The sequence below is a fragment of the Dermochelys coriacea genome, chromosome 3 (genome assembly GCF_009764565.3).
Source record: "Dermochelys coriacea isolate rDerCor1 chromosome 3, rDerCor1.pri.v4, whole genome shotgun sequence".
NCBI classification, from domain to species: domain Eukaryota; kingdom Metazoa; phylum Chordata; order Testudines; family Dermochelyidae; genus Dermochelys; species Dermochelys coriacea.
Window position 1 is genome coordinate 119,492,857 of NC_050070.1, and position 10,279 is coordinate 119,503,135.

Genomic DNA, 10,279 nt, shown 5'->3' on the forward strand with positions numbered 1-10,279 from the left:
GCCTTTAACACATTAAGAAATCCCATTAACCTCCATAGTTGATTTCTTAATCCTTTAATCTGGCTCCCCCTAGCATGCTACATACATTGGGCAGGCTTCTGGCTAGTGGTACAAAAGGGGCCAGACAGCTGAGGATTTTCCCAATTGGCACAGGTCTACTGTAGTTTCACCTTAATCTGTTTTGAGCCACGTAAACATTTCAGTAACCCTTAACAAGCAACATTTCTTGTGATCTGGCCAGACATGAGTCTTTCAAGGCTGAGGGTTTTTTGAGTTTATTTTATATTTTTAACAAAATCTTTGAGATAAACTGATCACATAAGTAGGCCTTCAGGATCCTATGAAATTTTGTGAAGCATCACATGCCCACCAGCAATGTAGTATCCGATTTGGCTCCGTGGCATGGCATCTGACTCAAGATGAAACTCTGTGGGTAATGCCCATATGAATAGAAAGTGAAGGGAAAAAAAATTGAAACTCACACACACTAAAAATTCTCACAGCTCAAATAATTCATAAAGCCTGTTCTTAGGCTGTTAGAATCACTGAACATTTTAGCAGTGATTTTCTACATACCTTCTAGCTTTACCAATACAGAAAGTCTCCCAAAATGTTTTTTAAAAAGGTTCTGTCTAGTTTTATCTCAGCTTAAAAAAAAAATCTAGTCCTGCCAGTGCAGTTTTGCACCAAGGGATAAGATCCAGATCACCCTCACCCTGCCCCTTCCCCTCCGCCACATACCTGGTTACAGTGCCATATTGTCTTCTCTTCGGTATCAGTAGAGCAGATCAAATGAACTATTCTTTCATTTGGAACTATTTGAAACAATAATCGTCAACTCTTTCTGAGGATACTGTTGAGAAGTCACATATAATCAGCCTTATCCATATGGACTGTGCATTGTCCCCTCACCAATGAATCATCCACTTACCTGATGGCATGGGACACCAGGAGATGTTGAAAGGGTGATTTTCCTATGATGTCACAATCCAAGCCCCCATCTGCCTACTGCACCTCCTGCTTGCCTCTGATTGTCATACTGTCACTGGTCTATGGGAGGAAAAGTCAGAGAGAGGACAGATGAAGTGAAGAGGGGAGGATGAGCCACCTTTGATACTTCAGGTGCACCAGGTTTTTCAAAGATACCAGCAACTTATCAGTCATTTTCTTCAGTGATCATAATTTCTTGGAAGAATGCAACTGAAATCTATTTCCTTACCAAAACAGGATCCGAATCCTCAGCCTTTCTAAGTCTGCTTTCACAGAGTCTAAGTCCAAAAGGTCTATTGTGATCATCTAGTCTGACCTCTTGTATAGAACAAGCCATAGAACTTCCCCAAAATAATTCATAGAGCATATTTTTTAGAAAAAAAAATCCAATCTTGATTTTAAAATGGTCAGTGATGGAGAATCTACCACAACCATTGAAAAGTTATTCCCTTGCTGTAAAAAATTATGCCTCATTTCCAGTCTGAACGTGTCTAGTTTCAACTTCCAGCCATTGGACCGTGTTTATACCTGTCTCTGCTAGACTGTAGACCTATTATTAAATATTTGTACCCCAGATAGGTACTTATAGACTGTAATCCAGTCACCCCTTAATCTTATCTTTGCTAAACTAAACAGATTGAGTTCCTTGAGTCTATCGGTGTGAGGCATGTTTTCTACTCCTTCTATCATTCTCATGGTCTCATCTTTGAACCCTCTCCAATTGATCAGCATCCTTCTTGAACTGTGAGTACCAGAACCGGACACAGTATTCCAGCAGCAGGTCCACCAGAGACAAATACAGAGGTAAAACAGCCTGTCTACTCCTACTGAAGATTTCCCTGTTTATGCATCCTAGGATTGCATTAGCTCTTCTGGCCACAGAGTCACACTGGGAGGTCATGTTCAGCTCATTATCCACCACCACTCCTAAATCTATTTCAGAGTCACTTCTTCCCAGAATAGAGTCCCCCATCCTGTAAGTATGGCCTCTCCATCCCTCATCTCTTCCCTCCTATTGTTTGTTACACACTTGAGTCTTGCCTTCAGTAAAATGGCAGGTTGTATGAGGAAAGGGCCTTGCCTATAGTCTGATACACATAACAGTAAGAGGGCTCAGATTCTGACTGCATCCTTCATATAAAAATAAGTCACAACATTAATTATTATTATTATTGAGTGGCTGGCATTGATCTTACCCCAGAATAAACGACATTGAGAAAACTGTTCTTGTTAAAAATAAAAAAACAAACCAAAAATATGACCTGAATTTGCAAACTGACGACAAATATGCTACGTCAAAATTTGGATCTGATACCTCTCTTTAATTATTTAGAATCACGCCAGGGATGAATCTGTCCTGGGATTTATTTATTTTTTTGTTCGCTTTGTTCTTCCTCAGTATATTTTTGATAGTGCTGACTAATTTTTTATTCTGCATCAAAACATCCAATTCTAAACATATTTAGGAAATTGTTCCATAAATGGAGCACAGACACACTGTATACAGTTAGATACAATTTTATAGTTGTATATAACTTAACAGGCTTAAGGATGAAGCAAACTCTTCCTCATCTTTCCTCCATCAGTTCTGACTTCCACATAGCTGCATTGGCTGGTCTTTTTCACTGGTTGCACACATACTAACAGGCATCTGACATTCAGTTCTTAGATGTGGAATGCATCTGAAACGTTCATGGGTTTCCGCCGGAGTGTGTGCTTGTAACATAAAGTGTTGGGGTTTGGCGTGTTTATAGTCTTGTTGCACAACTTGGCAGCTTATTTTTATTTCCTATGCATGATTCATTGCATCTTCCCTCCTCCACTGGGGATTCTGAGACCTTGCAGGGTTGAGAAAGAAACAACCCCCTGCTGATGTAGCCTTTAATGGAGCTGGACTTGGCCTCAACTGAGTTATCCCACTGAGTCCCCCCAGCTCAGGTGATTGAACATGTGACACAGAGCCTCCCGGGAGTTATGAACTGCAACCTATGATCCGCATGAAAGAGGAGCTGACAGTGACTCTCAAGACCTGAGTCATAGAGCTGGAGCAAGAAGAGGACCCAGGGTGGGAGGAGCGGGGTTGTATTCTTAGGTTACATTTAAGAGGTTCTAGATCCTGCCAACTGCACTAGTTATTGCATAGTGCTGTCCCTGTACACACCATTTTGTGGTGCAGCGTGGCACAGGAGTCACTCTTCAACAGCTGGATTGGGGGCCTCTTAAACTGCATCCCTTATTGTTTAGGGGGTAGGTGGACCCTGTGTACTGAGGCAAACTGTATCATCAGTGACGTCCCCATATAATAAATACAGTGACTAAAGAAATAGAAAAGAAATCAATTGTTTGCTTCCCAAATGTGTTTTATGAAGTTGTTACAGTTGCACTTCTCAGAAGAACTGCTGTGGAGTTAGTGGAAGATAATATCAGTTTTAGCAATTTAATTTCATCCCACTGCCCCCAAATCCCAACTCTTAGTCTTCATCATTCATTTGGACATGGTGTAAGGGTCAGAAAATCCCTAATCTTAAGGGAAGATGGGAGCAGAAGGGAATTGGATAAAAAAAGACCAGGCTTGAAGAGCTAATGATCTGGGACCTCAATATCAGAGTGTGCTAAAAGGGGCAGTTGCTGGTCCACTAACTGTCATACAAGAGCCCACGTTCCATGGATGTCCACCTCCATCACCCATGTGTTAAGTTTCCAAAACAAGCAACTTTGTGTTTTCTCCCATGCTGCTTCACCAAACTCACTTGTCCTCCTCCTTCAAAACCCTCCCAAAAACTCTCCTCTACCATGAAGCATGGCAATGGTTAGGCTGCTGTGTGCTGAGACCACTGTCTTCCAAGATGACCAGTACTGTCTCACTATTTCCTTGTACTCCCCCATTTGTCTGTCTACCTCCGTCTGTTGTGTCTTGTCTTGGTCTTCAAACTCTTTTGGTCAGGGACTGTCCTTTTGTTCTCCATTTGTACAGTGGCTAGCACAGTGGGGTTCTGGTTCAGAACTAGGGCTCTGAGGTTGCTCCAATAATAATAATAAACAACAATAATAATAAAACATTATGGGCCTGATGCACAGTTGCATTACTCCAGTTTTCAGTGGTATCACGACGTTGATCTCAATGGAGCTAGCCCAGCAGAAAATTGAAGTAACACAATTGCAAATCAGGGACTAAAACCAATCCAAAAATACTAAAGTCTTTTAGCAAATATTTAATTATATCAATTCCACTACATTCATGGTACTTGTGGTAAAAAGCATAGAGGTCCTCCTGAGTCATGAGTGTCATAGTAAACAGCAAGTAATGAGGACATACTTTTTAACTAATTCTGTACTCTCCATGAGGCCTAGTGTGCAAAGGCATTAAATGTGTATTTCCGTTATTAAGCAGTATTACAACATGAAAATCTAGTCTTTTTCACACTTATACTAATAACGTTTTTCTACTCAGAGCAAAACACAGATTTCTAGTCCATCTCAGTGGGTAGAAAGCATAACATTTATATTTCAGGTTTCAGAGTAGCAACCGTGTTAGTCTGTATTCGCAAAAAGAAAAGGAGTACTTGTGGCACCTTAGAGACTAACAAATTTATTAGAGCATAAGCTTTCGTGAGCTACAGCTCACTTCATCGGATGCACTTACAGATGTTGCTACTGCTTCATGCAGTAATCCCAGAACTATCTTTAAAAAATAAGAAGTATTGGCAACAATTGATACCAAGGATACATTTATAAATAGCATATAGTGTTAATCAATGCATGCTACAGCCATGGTTCTTTGTCCCATTCCTATTCTCCTTGCCTGCTCAGTCCTTTCTCCTCTCCTCAGGTTTCTGATCCCAGTTTTAGTCTCCTTTCCCAGCCAGTCCTAGTCTCCTCTACTAGACTTGGTCAGAGTCCCAATCTCACACTCTTCCTTGGCTGTTTGTTTCTCCCTCCCCACACTAAGTCTCCTTGCCCAGCTAGTCCCAGTTTCCCCTGCTGGTTCCTTGCCTAATCTCTCTCTCTTTCCCTCAACTGCCTCCCAGGCCCAGTCTCCCTCCCCACACCCTGCCCGTCTCCTTGTCCCAATCTCTTTGCCCAGCCAGTGCCAGTCTGCTTCTTACCCTCTCCCCTGGTCTGGCTTGTTCCCTGTGGAGTAGAGTCAGGCAGCTTTCTCCTCTGCACTGCCTGGGCACCAGCCTGTGGAGTGTGGAAGAGGACAGGGAGAGGGCTTGCCGACAGCATTGGAAAGACAGGCTCCCTGCTCTCAGTTTCAATTCCTGGCCCCAAACTGGGGAGCAGCCTTTAAAAACAAAGTCCATGACCTGGGACATATGCAGTTGCTCTGTGAGGATGAGGTACATACAGTCTGGTCAGCACACTAAGAGCTGGGAGAGGCTCAAGCATTCACTGAGCACAGACTCTGGAGATTTTAGCTGTGTATCTCTAGCAAGTCTCTACTGAATATGTGTAAACTGATTTTTCAAATACTTATAACTTGGATAAATGTGGGTATGTTTTTACAGGGATGGCAAAAGGTATATCCCTGACACAAAGAACACTCCCTGCCAAGTTTCAAGTTCTTGCTCTAAAGTATGGGGATACTAGTGCATTTCAAATAAAACGTTAAGATTATTTTTTTTAAATGGGCAAAACAATTTATTTTTTCCAAACCTCATTCTTGGAAACAGCTGAATATTCAGCCTGAGGCAGACTCCTGGCATGTAAAATTTCATCCCAAATGGTTAACATTTTTCAAAAATTATAGGCAGCTGAAAACAGGATCTTATAATGGGGCATGTCAGGAAACCTTAATAATAGATGATAAGCAGGTGATCATCTAGCCTGGCCTGTTTAACACTGAATTAATTCCGGTTTGAGAGCATACCAACCCCACTATAATAAGTGCACCAGTACAACGTGTTACACTTGCCTATGAGTCATGATAAGCAATCTCCTACTCTTTAATGGCACATAACAATTGATTAGCCATTGATTAGCCCTTTATAAACTATTTAACAAATATACCCTTAATATGAAAAAGGGCCAAAATGTCTATGCACTAATCTGTGTATTTAGAAGGTGAGATATTTAGCGCATTAAAAATGCATTACCTTGTAATAGCAACAAGGTGGATTTCACTCAGACAGAAAATGTTGTTGAGGAGCCAACCTAGTGCCTTGGAAGAAGGGTACCGAAAGTGACGCTTAGCTTTTGACAGTCAGTGAGTGAGTAGTAAAATTGATGTATTGTGTGCTAGACAAAGCATGTTTTCATTAGCTAACTATTTTGTTCAGGTCAATTCCAATAGTTGGTTACGCCAGGTACAAAAAGTTATCTCAGAGAGACAGGCACATTCAGTTGCCATTGCTAAAACATAGGCATTTTAGACTATTACAGAGTAATGTATTTTTACCACCGCTGCATATCTTATGCTCCAGAAGTTATAGGTTTGATGCAAATCACTTGATAAAAGTCTACAGACTATACCTGTAGGAGTTCAAAGTAGATAATTATAATGATCAATTCAGAGATTTTAAGACCAGATGAAATATTCTTTATATTCTGCTTTAAACTTTTTTAAAATCAGATACTAACTGAAATGGTACCACAGAAAACTATTAACGTCTGGTTGTTTTATTATTGGGAAGAGCGTAATGTAGGTGAGCTTCGTATTGCAGAGATATCATTATCAATCAAAAAGCTACGTGGCATTTGTACCTCTAGCTGATCAGTTCAAATCCAGTTTGTTAGCAGGCCAAAAGAAAGTCCATCCACCGAGTTTACAATATTAAAAAAGGCGCGATCCTTCCGGGTGAGTATTGATGTAGCGGAGTGAGCTTGTATTGCTATATCTATTCTACAGAGGGAGGACCATCAATCTGCCACTAAATTCAGACACAATTTAAATATATCAAATAAACATATAAAGATTCATAAACTATTGCTTGAGAGCTTAAAAACCAGGAAAAAGCAAAACAATCTTAAATGTAAAAATGCTGCTAACACGTAAGCAAACACTTTTTTTATTCATATCAAGTATTTATTAGGTGTTAGGTTTTATAAATTGTTTGGTCCTGCAGCCTTTATTTTAAAAAAGGCTACTCTGAATGCATTACCAAGTATCCTGTGGAATATTTCACATAAAAGGAAACAGAAAATGTATAAATGTAAACAGGCTAATTGTATGCAGATATAAATTATGCATGTTAGTCTTATGAAAAAGCATCCCTGATTTTCAGGGGGCTTACTCAGCAGCTTTGTATCTTGTCTAAGGGGATATTTAGTATGGCTGTGATGTGCAGAATTTAAAACAAAACTTTGAATTCTGGAGAATAAAAATGTAGCCCAACTGTGATAAGAAGTTCTTTTTTATTTTATTTATGTTGACTGCTATGCTCATTAGCCCTGTTAACATGTGCACACACTTGCCCATGGATACAGCGCCACATAAAAGATTTTGTTAAGTCTGAACGTTTGCAAAGGGATTTGAGTTATTTTGATGTTCCTTAACAAGAATTCAAGAAACATTCTCAAAGTCACAAACCTTTCATGGCCTAACCGTTTCTGATTTGTTCCAAACACAAGAGGCCTGACTTGCAAAGGTGCTGAGCAGACACAAGTCCCACTGATTTCCATGGGAATGGGCGTGATCAGCACCAGTGCAGAGTCAGGTAAATAGGGCCAAATATTGGAATTAGGTGAAAGGGCCCCTAAAACTGCATAACACTATCCACAGACACATCCCACCACCCAGAACCAGCCTTCAGAATATTGGGTACTGGAGTGGAGGGGGACTCAGGAACTCTGGCGTCAAAACACCTCACTTGTAGGTGCCTGGGAAAATCACTGTTCCATACACACAGACTGAGTTAGGCATTTACGCTTCTATACAAAGACTGGGAAGAGACAGGCACTTTAGACTATGATTCACAAAACCCAGCATGCTAGCTGAGTAGGAGCCACCTAAGCTAGCCAGAGGGAGAGGCCAAGTTGAAGGATGTCTGTTTCTGGTGAGAGAGAGAGAGAGAGAGAGACATACTCACTCTCTCTCTCTCTTCCTGCCTTCCCCCCTCTCTCCTGGTAGTTAGAGCACTCTCCTCTGATGCAGGAGACCCAGGATCCAGTGTCCCTGTGCTTCAATGACTGATTATTTATCCACAGTGGAACAACTTGAACAGGAGAGATTTAAGGAAACCTTACATCTCTTCTCCCCCACCCACTGTTGTGTGTGAACTCTCCTTACAGGCCTTATCAAATAAGTAGGTTCTGAGCAGGCCTCCCAGATCAGGCCCCACACATGACTTAGGTGACCAAATGCCTATCTCCCTTGGCTTGTGAATCACTCAGGGGCTTAGGCAGGAAATAGATGTCCCGACACCTAGAGGGAGGCAACAGTGCACACACTCAGAGGAAGGAACACAGGCATTTAGGGAATTTTTACTGCAAAAAACTTAGGTGCTGAGCAAGTTTAGGTGCCCACAGGGTTTGGAGTGGCATTTTGTGCCTCACAGTGGTGCTGAAACCAGGACTTAGGTGCCTAAAACTGGGGACTTGCACATCTAGTGCCTTTTGTGCATTCAGGTCTTAGTCCCTATGCACCATTTATTCAGTTGCCCATCTGTTACAGAGGGTTCTCTCTCACAGGGCTGTTGTAAGTGTAACCCTTCTGCCCGTCAGAGTTGGCAGCAACAAGGGCCGGGTTTAGTATCTAGGGGTTCCATTCCAATAACACAATGCAAAACCGGCTCGAGCCCCCACCCAGTGACCTGGGACAAATATATACCACCCCCGTTGGGCGCCTCCAAGAGGCAATACTTCCCCTCTTGCAAGCACATAGTCTGAGTGTAGCAAAAAGCCTTTTAATAACAGAGAAAAACAATGTGGCATTATGTTGGGGAAACACCACCAACAGGATTCATAACACAACCCATGAGCAAAAACCCACCCCAAGCAAATTGGAGCATGTTGTTTCCCTTTGGTTCTTGAGTCCAACAACCCAAAATCACCCAAAGTCCCAAAAGTCCAACGACCCAAAAGTCTGTCCCTAGTCAGAGCAGCCCCAGAGTTTGGAAGTTTATCTGCAGAGTTTTACCTCCCAACCTGGGTGGAGATGGGGGGGGAAAGGGGTTAAGGGACACCTTATGTGGTCCAAAGTGATTGCCCCACCTCTCCATGGGGCTCCGCTCTGCCATCCGCCCCCATGAGCTGCTCCAGGCATCCGACAAACTGCTCTGCTCCACCAGCCACTCTGCTCTGCTCGCCGTCCTGCAATGGTCTGCTCTGCCAGCCGTCCTGCAAACTGCTCTGCTCGCCGTCCCATAAACTGCTGTGCTCCACCAGCCGCTCTGCTCTGCTCACTGTCCTGCAAACTGCTCCGCCATATATCTTCAGGCTCCCCCACTACACAACACTCAGTGAATTCAGCTCTTAGTAAGTTTAGCTCTTTTGTGATTTCAGCTTGTAGTAAGGGAGCCTCAGTGCTGGTGCACCATTAGCCCAAAGGAAATTCAGCTCAGCAGCCTGTAACTAGACTCCTAACAGAATCAAAATTAGCTCTGATATTCCACAGTAGAGAGAGAAGGAACTGCAATTAGCATGTAAGGCCCTCACCAGGGGGCCCATGCCACCAAGTATTAATACCTGTCCCCAGCCTCTCTCTCCTCACTGGGTTTTGGAACCCATGACCCTTGCCTAGTGAGTGCTGCTTAGTTGATGGTCCCTCCAGCATAACAAAAGGCCGAGTATAGTTCCACTGTCCTTGATTCACATAATCAGGATAACAACAGTTTATTCCTGCCCCAATAACAGAGAAACTGGTGCTCCTACAGCAGCCAAAGTGACCATCTAGGCAGGGTGGGTGTGCCTATCCAAATGAGATCAGCCCCTGAAGTTCTTTTTCACAACCCACCAGGACTTGCCTCCAGATGTCAGGGTAGAGCTCATCCTGACTCTGCTTACATCAGGATAAACTCATTTGTTTCTTGAGGCACTTGGACACTAGGGTGACAAGGACCACGTAAGGAAGTAACAAACACAGTAAACGTAATGTAGACAGCTTAAAATTCACAGTTTAAAAGCTGTTGTGCCAAGGGAGGAGAGTTGTGAAATCTGATCATGGCTCCCTAGGATCCTATTGTAGAAGATTGGACAAATGACCAGGGAAGAGTATAAAGATATTGCTTGGGCATGCGGGAGTGAAATCAGGAAGGCCAAATCACACCTGGAGTTGCAGCTAGCAAGAGATGTTAAGAGAAACAAGAAGGGTTTCTTCAGGTATGTTAGCAACAAGAAGAAAGTCAAGGAA

The 10,279-nt window shown here is 42.5% G+C and overlaps 1 long non-coding RNA gene across 1 annotated transcript; it reads right to left on the reverse strand.

The window, feature by feature from the left end:
- Nucleotides 1-279: 279 nt before the first annotated feature.
- LOC119852468 lies at nucleotides 280-1,052 on the reverse strand. Its single transcript, XR_005291663.2, has 3 exons — nucleotides 932-1,052; nucleotides 742-815; nucleotides 280-427 (listed from the first exon to the last, which is right to left on the reverse strand). It is a non-coding gene; the product is annotated as an uncharacterized LOC119852468 (long non-coding RNA).
- Nucleotides 1,053-10,279: the final 9,227 nt, after the last annotated feature.